We start from the raw sequence: 15,888 nt of genomic DNA, 5'->3' as shown, positions 1-15,888 counted from the left end.
CATTTTTAACTAAGGTAAAAGGCTCACATTATACATTAAAATGATAACATTTATGCTTTATAATAGATGTTTAAAGACATAGGGTTAGTGACTTTATCAATTTTATAATGTGACCATTTTATAGTTCACTGTTATCCTTTTAACCAGAACTTATTATCGTCATAGGTACTGATGTTACCATTTATGTGAAAATTTGTTTGTTAAAAGGGTAACATATTTAGCAAACAATGACAACAATGATCACATGTGGAGCAAAATACGCATACATTTACACAGCAAAATAAGAGATTCAGAATGTTAACAATAATCCGCCTCAATTAGGTCTAAGTGCACCCAAATAACAGGCATTTAAACAGCAGAATCATACAAATAAAAAATGGTCACATTACGCCTTTGCCTTGGTGACATTAACCGGTTACGACTACATTAGTACAAACACACTCAGGATTGAGGCGTAGATGATATATCATAGCAGACGCAGCACATCGACGTACATAGTACTCTCCCCTGCACCACCATCAGACCCTTTCCGGGCCTTCTTCCTTGTCCCCATGTTCATTTTTTTCGTTGACTTCGACCCTTTGTTGTACAACGTACAGGGTCAAGAATCGGAGGCACAGACACTTCTACGGTTGGTTGATCTTCCTCCATATTAAGCTTAGAAAGCAACAATTCCACCTCATCATTCGCTTTAATAAACAGCTTATCCACAACAGCTCTTGCATCAGATACAAACTGACATTTAGTGATGAGGTAGTTCATAGCCGTCAACATTGAACGACGCCAATTGATGGCGTCATGAGCGGCAGTTCTGCGTATGTCGCTTGGGAGGAGCCTCTCCCACACTATAGTCTTTGAAAATTTGGTCCATCTACGTAGTATGTACCTGTCCGGTATCTCGACAACAGAATGCATGTGGAGGACACGGATGATGTGACTGCAAAACATACCCTTAACCTGGAAGTTTCGGCACGTACATTCTGTTAGGTTGTTCTTGCAATCATAAGTCACGTGGTGGTCGTCCTCGTCGTGGCTCGCAGGGGAAACACAATACAGCAACACCTCAGGGTCATCAATCGGAAGGATAACAGCACGAGTACCCATGGCAAGCGCAAACTCTTTCTCAAAGACCCGAAACAGTTCCAATGTGTAAACCTGAGATGCATGTAGTAACAAATCTACTAGAGGGTACACAGAGGATGGTGTAGATCGTATGCCATTGAATTCTTTACGCTCTTCCTCACTTCGCCATCTTTTCACCGTGTTTTCAAATATTTGAAAGAATTCAGTGACAGAAGTGGTCTTAGAAGCTTGGAAGCCAATCGCATGGTTTGTGCTCTCACTCCTTTGGGACGATAGAATCTCGGCTGAAAAGAATTGATTGTTCAAGGCAGTGCTCCATTTAGCTCTATGTTTGTACAATCTCTTAAACCATGAATAGTTGACTAACCCATATTCTGTCACCATTTTATGCCAAGTTGCATCAAACTCAGTCTCACTGTAGCAACCATGGAGGCATTTGTTGAATAGGTTCTGGAACGGACGATCACCCTTTAACTTCCCGAAGTGAGAAAATGGCGTTTTGTTGAATGTGCCACTGACACAGACGATGTCTCGTTTGTGGATAATCCTATCACCAGTTTAACGGATACAGAATTAGACACAAATGTTGATAAACCTGTCAGCAGTTGTAAACACACACAAACTTGTTGTCACGTTTCTTATTACAACGTGTACATATCATGACTATCATGGTCACATTTTAACAGTATATCAGAAAGTAACCCCAACTTTAGCCATACTGTCACCATTTTAAGTTTAAAGATTGTTACTGATATGTTCATTTTATATATACTTTTACCCCTCATTTTAGCTCGGTTTCTATTGATTATCATACTTTAATTAGTATATTTTTGAGCTAATTTTGTGTTCTAGGTGTATTGTTGTGTTTGTTACCATTTTGTAGGAATCTAAGCATTTAGAGGCTTTTTCCTATGATTTTGTACACCAAGTTCACTAAGCTAAACAAGGCCAAATATTGGACTAAGTGTGTGAAGATTGCTTGGGTTTTGCATGAAGATTAGTGGATTGAAGTAGGGAATTACAAATGAAGCCAAATGTAAAGTCAAGCCCAAAATGAAGGTCCATATTAAGGTGCAAGCATTGGATGCCAAGAGAGCTTAGGATGGTAGGAATTTAGAGCATTACTGGGAGATTAAGGAGCATTAAAAACGAAGCATAGAGATTCCTCACGTAATTAATCAAGAATTAAGAGGATTGACCGAGGATCACACGACCCCGATCGGGGCCGCATAACCCCGATCAGGGTTGCATGACCATTGATGGCTTACGTTTTTCCTCCTCTCCTATAAATAGGAGAGGTATTCCTAGGTTTTAGGCATCCCATTTTACGTCCAAGTTTACTACAATAAGCCTCAAGCATTATAAGTTTTCTCTCATTAGTTTTCATTTCAAGTTATAAGTTGTTTAAGCATTCCTTGTTTAATCTTTCAATACTTTGTATTTCAAGAGATTCTCAAGCATTTGTTATTCAATCTTTTGGTTATTAGTTGTTTGTTCTTCCATACAAGTCCTCCTTTTAAGGTATTTCTTATTACAAGTTTACAATTTACACCATTGCTTTAGTTATCACATAGTTTTTATAATTGAGTATTTCATATTTACTTTAGCTTTGTTCTTTTCATATGTTATATCACCTAATTAATATAATTCATATAACCATGTTTAATATTCTTTACAATTTAGTTTGCATTTTATATCTTAGTATGAGTAGCTAAATTCTCTAGTCTAAAGGCTAGGGGAACCATGCAAAATCAAACATATAATATGACTAAATAAAGTTCATAATAATATTGATCAATTGTTTCCATCACATGCTTGTTTTGTTACGCTTAATCTTTGATTATCGGCCGTAGTCATAGATTATATTTGTTCATTCGTTCTAAAGTCGAGAGGCACGGAATTGAATTAGACTAAGCATGTGTGGTAGGACGACCTAGTCATGGACGAGAGTTTTTCTAGGACCCGGTCTATGGTTGATACTAATGCCGTAAGGTGGGAATCTTTAAGCCTAAGCAATTGACAAGATTATTAGTATCAAGTTTATCATGTTTATATGTTTACCTTTGCATGAGTGACCCGAATCCTTTAGACTACCCTTTTATCATATTATTTACATTGCATTTTTAGTAATCATCAAACAAACAAATCAAATCCAAATCGTAATCGACCTTGATAAAAATCTACTCATAGCAATTCACGACGTAATTCCCGTTTTCTTGTGTTCGACCCCTATTACTACATTTAATTGTGTCTAGGGAAATTATCTTTGCATAGGTACGCGATAAAACCTATCAAATTTTGGCGCCGTTGCCGGGGAAACGGTTTTATTGCTTATTGAATTGTCGATTTTTATCTTGTTTTTCTTTGTCTTGGGGAACACTTGTTCCTTGAGACCGTTACTTATCACTTCTCTAGAAATTGTTGTCTTATGCCCAGGTCCTCTCGAAGTGGAGAATTGCTTTCACCGGATTCCGATCCCGAGAAAACATTTAGGAGAAGACGACGTTTTTGTAAGGAAGTAAAAGAAGCCGCTTCTCCCATACAAGTTGAAAGTGGTAGAAAGTCTTACTTAGACGATTTAGAGGTTCTTGAAGAGGAGGAGGTTTCTTGTTCATCAACTCCACCATCACCACCATCTAATACCAAAAAGATGGTGAGACTTTCCGATCACTCAAAGCCCACCGCGGCTATGCTTCCGGCCGGAATCACAACCACTCAAATCACCGCGCCGGACTTCGAGATCAAACCGGCTTTTATTAGCCTTGTGGAGAGAAAGCAATTTGGAGGAAGTCCTTTGGAGGATCCCAATTTGCATGTGCAAAACTTTTGTGACTATTGCTCCATGATCCGGCAAACGGGCGTCACCCAAGCCCAAATAAGGGAAATACTTTTCCCTTTCTCTTTGAAGGATAAGGCCAAGCTTTGTATCAATAGCCTTGACCGCACCACCTTGGGAATCACCAATTGGGAGACATTGGCTCTTGCTTTTTACCAAAAGTTTTTTCTACCGGAGAAAACTCAAACTTTGAGGAGCCAAATCACCGGATTACGTCAACAAGCTCTTGAGAGCTTATATGAAGCTTGGGAGAGGTACAAAGAGCTTCAAAGGCAATCCCCACATCATGGGCTAGATTATTGGTTTCTAGCAATAACATTCTACAATGGATGTTGTGCCGAGTCCCGAAGGATTCTTGATTCCGCCAACAATGGGCGGTTTGATCAAATTGATACCGATCTTGCTCATTCCACGATCGAATCTATGGCGATCCATGACGCCCAATATGTCAATTCTCGAGTTGTGCCATCTAAAGGTAAAGAAGAATCCTCTAACAACTTGTGTCCTAACAAAGGCTTCGCACTTACAGCGAGTAATTGCTGCATTCCTCGCATTGCTAGTACTGACTTGGTTACCAATCGCATGTACACCTTCGCAAGAGCACCTGAAGTATTTCTCAATCAGTGGCCTGTCTTTCACGTCGGCCCTACGAGATGTTGATTTCTTGATACTAAATCCCTTCAATTGCGAATGTTTCTTATACAAGCTGAAGATGTGTTCCCATTTTTTAGCTTTTATTCCAAGTAAACAACCTGATAAATCAGTACCTATAATAAGATAATATAAACATTGGTCACATTTCAGGCTAAATATACGGTTACCTTTCAGACTAAAACAACTACATATCACATATAAAATGGTAACATTTTAGTAGTACATAAAAAGGTAATCATATTTAGTCATATTGTCACCATTTAAAGTTGTAAACACACAGAACATGTTGTGACGTTTCTTACTAAAACATCTACTTATCATACCTATCATGGTCACATTTAAGACGAAAACAGGATGTAACCAACTTTAGTCAAACTGTCACCATTTTTAAGTTTTAGAACACACAATATTGCTGTCACGTTGCAGTCTAAAACGTCTACATATCATAGCTATCATGGTCACATTGTAACAATTTATCAGAATGTAGCCAGCTTTACTCAAACTGTCAACTATTTAAGTTTAAAGATTATTACCTTAAAACGCCTACATACCATAACTATCATGGTTACATTTGAACAGTTCCCTTGAATGTAACCAAGTTTAGTTATAATGTCACCATTTAAACTTTCAAAATACTCTTACGTTTCATACTAAAACAACTTCAAATCAACTTATAATGGTGACAGTTTAACAGTGTCACCATTCTAAGTTGTAAACACACACAACTTGTTGTCACGTCTCTTAATTAAACGTCTACATATCATAACTATTATTAGCTAAAACGTCTACATACAATAGCTGTCATGGTAACATTTTAACAGTAAGTTGGAGTGTAACCAAATTTACTCATAATGTCACCATTTACAGTTTACAGAATATCTATGACAAGATACACAAAATAAGTAGCTTTGGCTAAAAAGGTAACACTGAAGTCTAAAATGGTGACAGTGTATAATAGACAATGCTAACATATATGAAAGATGATAATCTTAAGTCATAAAGTCAGAACATTGAACCCTAAAATGGTGACACTATAACGTGAAGATTAAAGATTATAAGCTTAAAACGTCTACATACAATGAATATGATGGTCGCATTTTAACAGTAACCCGGAATGTAACCAAGTTTATCGATAGTGTCACCATTTTAAGTTTAAAAATGCTCTTACGTTTCATACGAAAACAACTACAATCACAACTATAATGGTGACATTTTAATAGTACATCAGAAGGTAACCATATTAAGTCAGGGTGTCACCATTATAAGTTGTAAATAGACACAACTTGCTATCACGTTTCTTAATAAAACGTCTACATATCATAACTATCATGGTCACATTTTAACAGTAACTTGGAATGTAACCAACTTTACTAATAATGTCACCATTTACAGTTTAAAGACTAATATCTATGACAAGATACACAAAATAACTGGCTTTGGTTAAAATGGTAACACTGATGTCAAAAATGGTGACAGTGTACAATACACAATGCTAACATATATGAAATATGATAATCTGAAGTCATGAAGTCATAACACTGAGCCCTAAAATGGTGACACTATAACGTGGAGTGATACTCTGTTGCAAACGCATTTGTGCTTCTTTAATAAGGTTAGCTGTTGTTAACTTATGCACAGTTAATCTTCAGCTTCAACGCATCAACATCAGATGTCTGTCTTTCACATCAAAAATATGCTCATTCTGTAACTCATGAGCAAAAACTTAACAAATTGAACAATCTCATGAACGAAACATCTGCTTATGCAACTACCATTATTCATCTAAAGATTGACCTGAACATACAAAATTGACCTAAAATCTGTAAATCTTCAAATGAACACATAAATCGTCTAAAAAAATATACAATAAATCTGTAAATCTGCAAATGAACACATAAAAACTGTAAATCTTCAAATGAACACATAAAAATCTACAAGAAAATGTTCTAGTAAATCTTCAAATGAACACAAATATGAAAAACAACTTAATAGATACTGCTTTATATAAAAAATTGACCTAAATCGTCTAAAAAACTCATCAAGAACACATAAATCGTCTAAAAAACTCATTAAGAACATACAAACTCATCAAGAACATACAAGATAGAAACAGTTTGTTGATTATTGCATATCGTCCAAAAAAATCATAAAGAACATCAAAACAAAGTAAAGAAAAAAACCTTTGCTCATCAACATCGTCGGAAAATCATCGTCTTTACCATCAAATAATTCACCATCAACGGTCTCAACATTACCAGTTTCCGGTTCAAGATGAGCAGTCTTGAAATCAACAATTTGTTGATTATTATCATCCTCCATTGCCGAGTTCTCGTCTATGGCCATGGTTTGGTGAGTCAAATTTTAATCAATGATTATGATTGTAAGAAAGCTATGAAAATTTGATAAGAATTATGAAGATTTGTGAGGAGAAGATGAAGATTGTGAGAAATAATTTGAATTTTTTTAGGGTTGATTGAAAGGCAAAGCATGGTGAGGACAATGATAGCACAATTTTGACGTAAAGCTTGATGGGGTGGTGTAATTCATGCATGTATGCATTTAATGTCAATGTACTTTATGTTTCCCACTCAAATCATAAACTAATTTTTAATATTAAAAAGTAGCCCCACACAATTGTACAATCCGGCCCATTTAACACAATATGGTATCGATTTGCCCCGTCTCTTGTTTGTGACGGATAACGCCCCTCACAAACAAGAATTTGTGATCCTCAAAAATATTTTGGTTCGTTTAATTATAATATTATTATCTTAATTTAAATTACAATGTCTTTTGTAAATATCATGCATATTTTAGAAATAAAAAATACTCCGCAAAAAAAAATGCAACGTTCAACAATCTTTAAAATTGACGTTATGAAATGTAGAGGAGTCAATTTTTTTCTCGGAATGTGAAAACTTGTATTGTGGGTATTTGTGTTAAATCGAGCGCAACTGTCAGAATCTAATGCACCGTGCGACAGATGCTTACCAAACGAAGTACGCCAGTACAGTTGAAGTTGGGTTTTGTTCTGTTTGAAGGATGAGACCGGATCCAACATAGAAAGCAACAGGTCATCGGGAGTTTTGAACTGGCATTAGAGAAAACATCATGTCAGCCATCCAAAAAAGAAGCTATGCGCAAACCTAATAAAATAATGGGATTTTCTAACAGAAGTAATCACAAATACTTTTATAACCTTTGTGTCAAAGAATTCATCACTTTTAATAAATCATGTTTATTAAACTTAATATGTTCCTTAGGCTGTTTACATCCTTCAAAGTATTTTTAAAATAATAAGTACTAGAGTTCATAGATTGTAAGAGGGTGAAAAATATATAATATACAGTTTTATAATATGGGTACATTATTGTACAATGGTGTATGTTTTTTTTATATAATCATTTATATTTATATGCGGTTATATTTGAAATAACAAGTGCAAAAATAATTGCATGACTTATATTTGAAATACTTAATCTGTTTTATATATGTTCGTAATGTACAAACTTAGTGATTGCAAATGAAATTACAATACAAATCTAGAATATGTCTAAACTATGACTAATAAAACTTAAATCATTATTTTTACGTTTTTTAATAATAACAAAATTCGAACGGTTTAAACTAGTTAGATTCAATTAATTAATGTCTACAACTGCCCGCCCAAATGTCTAGAGACTCGAAATCGGCACAAACCCTAGACTTCCTGCTTCCCCTCTACGACTCTCCCTCCCTCCTCTTAAACCAGATCAAAAGGAAAATTCTGAGATTCAACAAGACATAGACAAAACAATAATTATACCTCATCGTACATCCGATGGAATTCATCACCATCCATCAAAGGTCTGCCAGAGATCTCACCTACAAACCCTTCGATATTAGCAGGATACTTTTGAAGAATCTCCCTGAGCTGATCGAAAGAAGGGTCAAATTTTTTGATGTTTGGATCAGTTACCCCCATTAAATTCCTTTTGAAGAGGAATAAGGCATAACAGGCGTATAGAATACACTCAGGCTCTTCCTTTTGATCCAGAGAATCGGGAATAAGAAGATCATCCAATGGTTTCCAATTGAAATGACCATCACGAGAGATTAGACAGGACACAAAGGCTTGTAGTAACAGGTCAATACTGGTAAATAGCTGTGTCTGATCACAATTCACGAGAGATTAGACAAGATATTGGGGTTAAGGAGAAATGGTCAGAAAAAAAGTTTCTATTAATCAATACTTATATTGTCATAATATATCGTCAAAGTATAATATAGTTATGTTATGTATATGACCACAATTTACTAAACTTTACCACGAAATATTAGTATTTGGCATGAATATTGTTATGTTTATTAATGTTTTGCCACGATTATTGTTATTGTTATTGTTGTTGTTGTTGTTGTTGTTGTTGTTGTTGTTGTTGTTGTTGTTGTTGTTGTTGTTGTTGTTGTTGTTGTTGTTGTTGTTGTTGTTGTTGTTGTTGTTGTTGTTGTTGTTGTTATCTTTTATTTTTTTTTCTCTTGATTGGTTGACAATTACTAAAATATCAATTTTAATTATGACCTTAGATGTGATTTGTGCACGTTACATTACTCTTGGATTTTTTTTAAATTCATGAAATATTTAATGTACATAATTACTTATTTTTTTAAAAATATAAATATTTTGAATTACAAAGATAAAAAGTTTTTTGTGTCTATTACGAAAAAAAATGAACAAAGTAGCTATCCAAACTTTTCGCCGTAAACTTTCCAATCCGGGAAAGTGGTAATTAGACCCCTTTACTTTAATGAATTGTGAAATCTAACCTCTTAACTTTTAAATGGAGTAATTGACCCTCTCACCTTTTCCAAAATGTGAAATTAAACCCCTTTGTAATTTTCGGTCATATCTCACCGGAATTTCATTTTCTCGTCAATATCTCGTCTGTCATTCGTTGCTCGTCTTTCATTATTACCATTACATTCTCTCTAATGGAAGACCAAGCCTAGCCAAATTTTATCGTCATTAATTCTTAATGGAATAATCTACACCATTATTCTCCGTTGATTGATTAATTTAGAAAATGGAATTGAATAAATTAATTGAAAAGTTATCAAACGGTGGGTAGATCAATTGAATTTCTGCATATATCGTACGCTTTGAATCATACTAATTAATGATGACAAATTGAAGTTCCGGTGAGAAATTGGCCGGAAAATTACATAAGGGTTTAATTTCACATTTTGTAAAAGGTAAAGGGGTTAATTACTCCAATTAAAATTTAAGGGGTTTGATTTCACAATTCACTAAAGTAGAGGGGTCTAATTACCACTTCTCCTCTTTCCAATTCATTGATGTAAAATATATGCTCTTTTATTTGAGTCTATATTTTAATAAAACAATACATTAATGGCTTATCAGTTTTTACCTACGTTTTTTACCTTAATTCAATTTTGTGTCTTTTGTATTTCTTCCCTCATAAGTTTCATGATGTTTTAAAAAAAAAAATATTGACTAAAAGGTAAAACATCAAATGGCAAAAACATAACAAACGAATAAAAATATTGTCACATGTAAATAATATAAATTAAACCAAATAAAAAATATGAGTTCAAACATAAAGCAAACGATTCATATAACCAACAACATAACAAATTAAAATATATTTTATTTGACACAGCAACAACACTCAATATACTCACTATAATCAAATAAATAAATTAAACCATAAAATATAATCCACACCTTAAAAACTCATGGGCAAATGAACAATAGATTTTAAATAAATAAAGTGAACAAAAACTATCATAAGTTTTATAGGTTTTATAGCTCATTACACAACTATAGGTTCATTTATTATAATTTTATTTCTAGTTTATTTTGTTGTATTATGACCTCCGTCTTGCCGCGGAGGAGACTGTGAGAGTGTGAGGCCGTGAGCTATGGTTTATGCCGAATCTCTAGTCTCTAGACATTGAATTCAATATGGGCGGACGAATGTCTAGACATTAATTAAATCTAATATGGGTGGACCGTGGGCGGATCTCTCGACATTGAATCTAAACCGCACATTTATTCCCGCCAAATTTCGAACTAAGATTTTCCAAATCTCCCAACACAGCTCTCTCTCCTCAATCATCACCTTTCCCATTGCAATCCAAATTCTCTCATCACTTTTCACAATTTCAGGTTAATTATTCAGGAATTATCCTCTAATGCTTGTTGATTTATCGTAGTTTTAGCTAAATTGTTATAATTTTCATTGCAATAAGCAAACCCTAAGATTTGCGAATTTTAATCCTATACTTTATCGGCATGCACTTAGTTTCTGGAAAAGGTTCAGGAGGCTCTAGGGAAGTCATTGGGGCGGGGCGGTGGTGGATATAGGCTCCCCATACCCGTACCCACCAAGAAAAACTCGTACCCGTCCCTGCCCCACCGCCCGTGGCGGGTACAAGTTTTCAAAACCATCCCCACCCCAGCGGGGTGGAAATATAAAACCGTATCCGCCCCGCTTATCCATTAACTCGCTACACCATAATTTTATTCGATAATTTTTTTCGTAAATGTTGTTAATTTTAATCATTGTTAATTTCCATTTTTTTGAATTTATCTTTATAAGTTTAGTTTTTCACCAAAGAAGTTAGTAAAAAACTTTATAAAATAGCTATTATTTACATTATATCTTAATTATAACTAAATAAGATTTAAAAAATTGTCATAGTCGCACTAATTTTGTTAGCAATTGGCGGGTAGGCGGGTTTGAGGCGGGTAAGATGCAAAACCCATCCCCGCCCCATTACCCATGGCAGGTAAAATTTTTCGTACCCGCACCCGCCAAAGCTCTACCCATCACCGCCCCAACTGGGGCGGGTGCGGAGCAGTACCCACTTGTACCCGCCCCACTGACATCTCTAGGAGGCTCCCAGCCGGTGGGCCAACCGGCAGCTGGTCCACCGGTTGTGCATACCTGACTATTAAATTTATTGTCTACTACTGGTGAAGTGTTAACACTGATGATATAATGTAAGCGAACCCAGATGCTGTTCCGTATTCCAATAAATTTATCGACCATTGGAATAACGTATCTATATTGCTTGGACCCCATCGAGCTGTTGGTGATGGACAAGAGCGTCTTGAAGAGGGAGCTAGTGGTGCTACTATAAGTTGTGCTTATTATCGTGATCAATTTGTTTTGTTTTTTTTTCGTTTTAATGTTGAAATTTGTGGGTTATAGTTAAAATCTATGTAAACGACTATTTTGTTTGTGTTGAAATGCGAAAGTTTTTAGCCTAAAAGCTTGGAATAATATGAATTCATGACTTGAAATTTGTGGGTTATAGTTAAATTCCTTCTATTGGCAAACATAGAAATTGGATTTCAAATTTTAAATTTCAAATTCCTTGTTTCCCAAACAAAGAATTTGAATTTGAGATTCATAATTTCACTTTTCTAATTTGAGTTTTATGATTTCAAATGAAATCCAAGTATCCAAACAATTCTTAACGTCTTTTGTTATATGGTTTACTTTTTATGAATTATGACCGACCTTATTTGGAGTTGAGGTTGGTTTCAACTTTGTGGGTTTTGTGTAGATTTTGTAAACCTTGTAAAATTAACCCAACATGAATAACTTGAATTGACAATTAAAGTGAGGATTTGTGTATGACTTAATTGATCCAAATTAATATGATCCGACCGAATACTAATTGTCATAAACCCACCATTATTCATAGAAAACTTGATAATAATAGATGACTTGACCTGATCCTATCTAACCCAAATTCTTGCAAACTCGACAATGACCCGGTCTAAGTTGATCGAACCATTGACCATTTTGTCAGGTGTAGTTTTATGTGTGTGACCCGTGTGAACTTGGTCAAACTGGTCTGGAGTAAATGAACCGACTTTTATTACCTAACTAGATTTTGTGCATGTACGTTGTACGGGTTATAATATTGATTCGTCTCTAATTGTATCTTCGCAATTGAGAAGTTATGTTTACTTTCTTAACATTAGTTTTCTCGTGATAATGTGAGTATATACAAATACATTGAAATATTTTTTTAGAATATGAGTATATACAAATAAATTAACATTTTTTTTTAAAATTTGTGTATATAAAAGTTATAATTGTCATGCACGAGTAACTAAATAATGTTCTGTTTGTAATTGAGCTTGTACAAATGTAGTTTTTTTTGCATCTGGAAAATGTAAGGTTTTCTTCGTAGAATAAATAATTAATGAGTTAAATAAAGGTCTTGACTAATTAAATATTAATACTTTATATATTATACGGAGTATGTTATATCTTATATTTGAAGAATAATTAGAAATTATTATTATTTTAAATATTTTAAATTACAAAAATAATTGAAAAATCAAGTTTATATACTTTATTAAATTAATATAATTTTTATAAATTCTTCACTATAAGTATGGTAAGTAATATTAATTATAATATTATTATTATTATTGAATATGATTGCTTTGACAAATAAAATATAACATACCAATCTATATTTTGACATGTATTCTGATTCTACCTCGACCCGTGACCCGTATAAGCGCACCATATTTAGTCTGACCCCTATTCGAGTTTAACATGTATGAACCGCCTCACCAGCCGATCCATCCAGCCCGTTTGAGTGGTCTAGCAAACCTTGCATCAAAGTCATGTGGTAATTATCTAAATTTTGTAGTCTGACCCATATTCGAGTTTAATATGTATGAATCGCCTCACCAGTCGACCCATCCAACTCGTTTGAGTGGTCTACAATTGTTTTAAAATTCTTATCATTTTAGCTTTTTACTTTTAAAGTTTATATATTACAAAGTATTAATTTTTGGTACTCTGTATAATGTGGTCTCACAATAAATATGGGGTATTTATTTTCACAGTGTTATACACACCAAACCCTATTTAAAGAAAAAAAAATAGAATTTGGAAGGGAATACATAATATGTGAAACAGAAGGACAATCTGATGAAAGAACAACAACAATTACTAATATGATTAAATGACATTATTTTTTTCCCTATATGATCAAAAATAGTTTGGTAAAATGACGTAAATTACTTGAGAACGTTTATATGACATAAATCAGGTAGCATTAAACAAAACTGAGAATGAAGATGGTTGAAATACTTTCAATTTTGATTAAAAAAGAAATTATTCGATCATCTTCGAAGAATTATAGTACACTAATAAACTTCGTCGAAGACTTCACGAAATCACTTAGTTTATATCAAATTATGACACAAATAGTTCCTTAATATTAATTGTTATAACTAAGCAAAATTTATATAAATATATACATATCTTAACGAATTATATAAAAAGCTCCGTCAAATTTCTTTCCACAAACTCATTTAATACGTACACCAAATGTAAATACACTGAAATCTGGCATGTGATTCTTAAACCCAAAGCATGAAATTGCATCAAAAAAAAACCTTAAAGCTTGAGATCAATTGTTCGAGGGCATTTCTTGAAGCCAATTAGAAAAGATTATCTTGAGCATACAAATCTATTGATTGTTTGAGGCCTTGAGGGTATCTTCTCGTTCTCCCGCGTTCACCTCCACTAATAATCTACACATACATACTATGAAAAAAAATTATTAAATCCAGATAATCTAAACTTAATGAAATCCAAATACAAATTTCATATGAGAGAGTTTCTTAATGATATTATTTAAAAACCTCGCAAATGAGAAGTAGTTACAAAAAAATGACGATATCCAACTAAAGAATCAACAAACTAATGCAACATTAAATCCAAGTAAGTGTTGAGATCTATGTTTAAAGTTAAAAGCAATCCTTACTCGAATAATATATTGATAGCTGTATCTCCATCGGAATCATACGGAGTAATATATGTTAACCTGCGCATACAATAAGTAAGACTTGTCAGAAAATCATTAGAGAACAATCGAATTCAAAGCAACAACATTACCGTAGACTAAATGCTACGATATGGTTTAAACACATCAATGTAAACATTAAGATTCTAAGAAACGACATAGATAAGGTTATATACAACATTTTAAAACAAAAGTAAGAAACATAAAAACAATATAACGTGAATGGTAATTATTATGTAATTAACACATTAAATTGTTGATTAATGAAGATTGTTAAAAGAGAGTCAATAGAAGAAAAATTTGTGGATTCATGAAGAATAATAATACCCATAACGTTGTCAGGAGCATTATATATATATACACATTGAATGCAACTAAAATATACGGAATACGTTGGAAAGGTGGAGATTGTATTAGATGAGGAGTCTATCTCCCTTTTCTGATAATAATTGTTTTAGATTTATTTCAGTAGCATTCATCATATTTTACTATATCTCTTATTTTATTAGCTAAAAAAATAATTATCTTCAGCTGAGTTTATTATTAAAAATAAAAATTGTGTTTTAAAAAAAGTTAGGCTCTGTTTGATAAAATTGACTGAAAAGGTACCTGAAACCTGAAAAGGTACTTGAAACCTGATAAGGTGACTGAAATTAAAAAGGTACCTGAAAAGCTAGCTGAAAATTGGAAACTGATAAGGTAGCTGATTAATTGTAAAGCGTTTGGTAAAACTAACTGAAAAGGTAACTGATTTTTTGTAAAATGACATAAAAGGCATTAATAATTACTCCCTCCTATTCACTATATTCTTCCCCTTTCCTTTTTGCACAAGAAATAAGAAAGTGAATTTGGACCACACAAAACACATTACCCTACATGCAATTTAATTTGGACCACACAAATCAACCCAAAAAAGGAAATAGGGAAGAAAACCCGAATAAGGAAATAGGGAAGAATATAGTGAATAGGAGGGAGTATAATAAATTAATTTAAATAAAGGGTAAATATGTAAAGTAAAACATTTCAGCTACCTGAAACTTTAAAAAGCTACCTGGAGTAGCTTTTCATTTCAGTACTCAAAAAAGTCATTTCAATGACTGAAATGACTTTGCCAAACAACACTAGGTAAAACAACTACCTGGAATATTAGTCAAATCAGATTGTTTGGTCAAATCAGGTACCTGAAATGCCTTGCCAAACATAGCCTTAGAGTCTCTAGAATTGCACTCGAAAAGCCTCTTTTATATATATATATATATATATATATATATATATATATATATATATATATATATATATATATATGATTGATTTGATGTTCATTGTTGTATTGACCATATCTTTAAATAAATTAATAAAAAGTAATCACTCATTAAAATGATTTAAACTTGAAATGACCTTACGTGAACCGAATTATTTTAAACCCACTAACAAGTCTAATATGACCACCACTTATGGGATTGACTCGTTTG

The 15,888-nt window shown here is 33.4% G+C and overlaps 1 non-coding gene across 1 annotated transcript; it reads right to left on the bottom strand.

The window, feature by feature from the left end:
- Positions 1–4,105: 4,105 nt before the first annotated feature.
- Positions 4,106–4,212, bottom strand: LOC141644819 (small nucleolar RNA R71). The gene has a single exon (XR_012544424.1). It is a non-coding gene; the product is annotated as a small nucleolar RNA R71 (small nucleolar RNA).
- Between the last annotated feature and the right edge of the window lie 11,676 nt (positions 4,213–15,888).

The sequence above is a fragment of the Silene latifolia genome, chromosome 2, assembly GCF_048544455.1.
Source record: "Silene latifolia isolate original U9 population chromosome 2, ASM4854445v1, whole genome shotgun sequence".
Taxonomy (NCBI): Eukaryota; Viridiplantae; Streptophyta; class Magnoliopsida; order Caryophyllales; family Caryophyllaceae; genus Silene; species Silene latifolia.
This window is presented reverse-complemented; position numbering and strand designations above follow the sequence as displayed.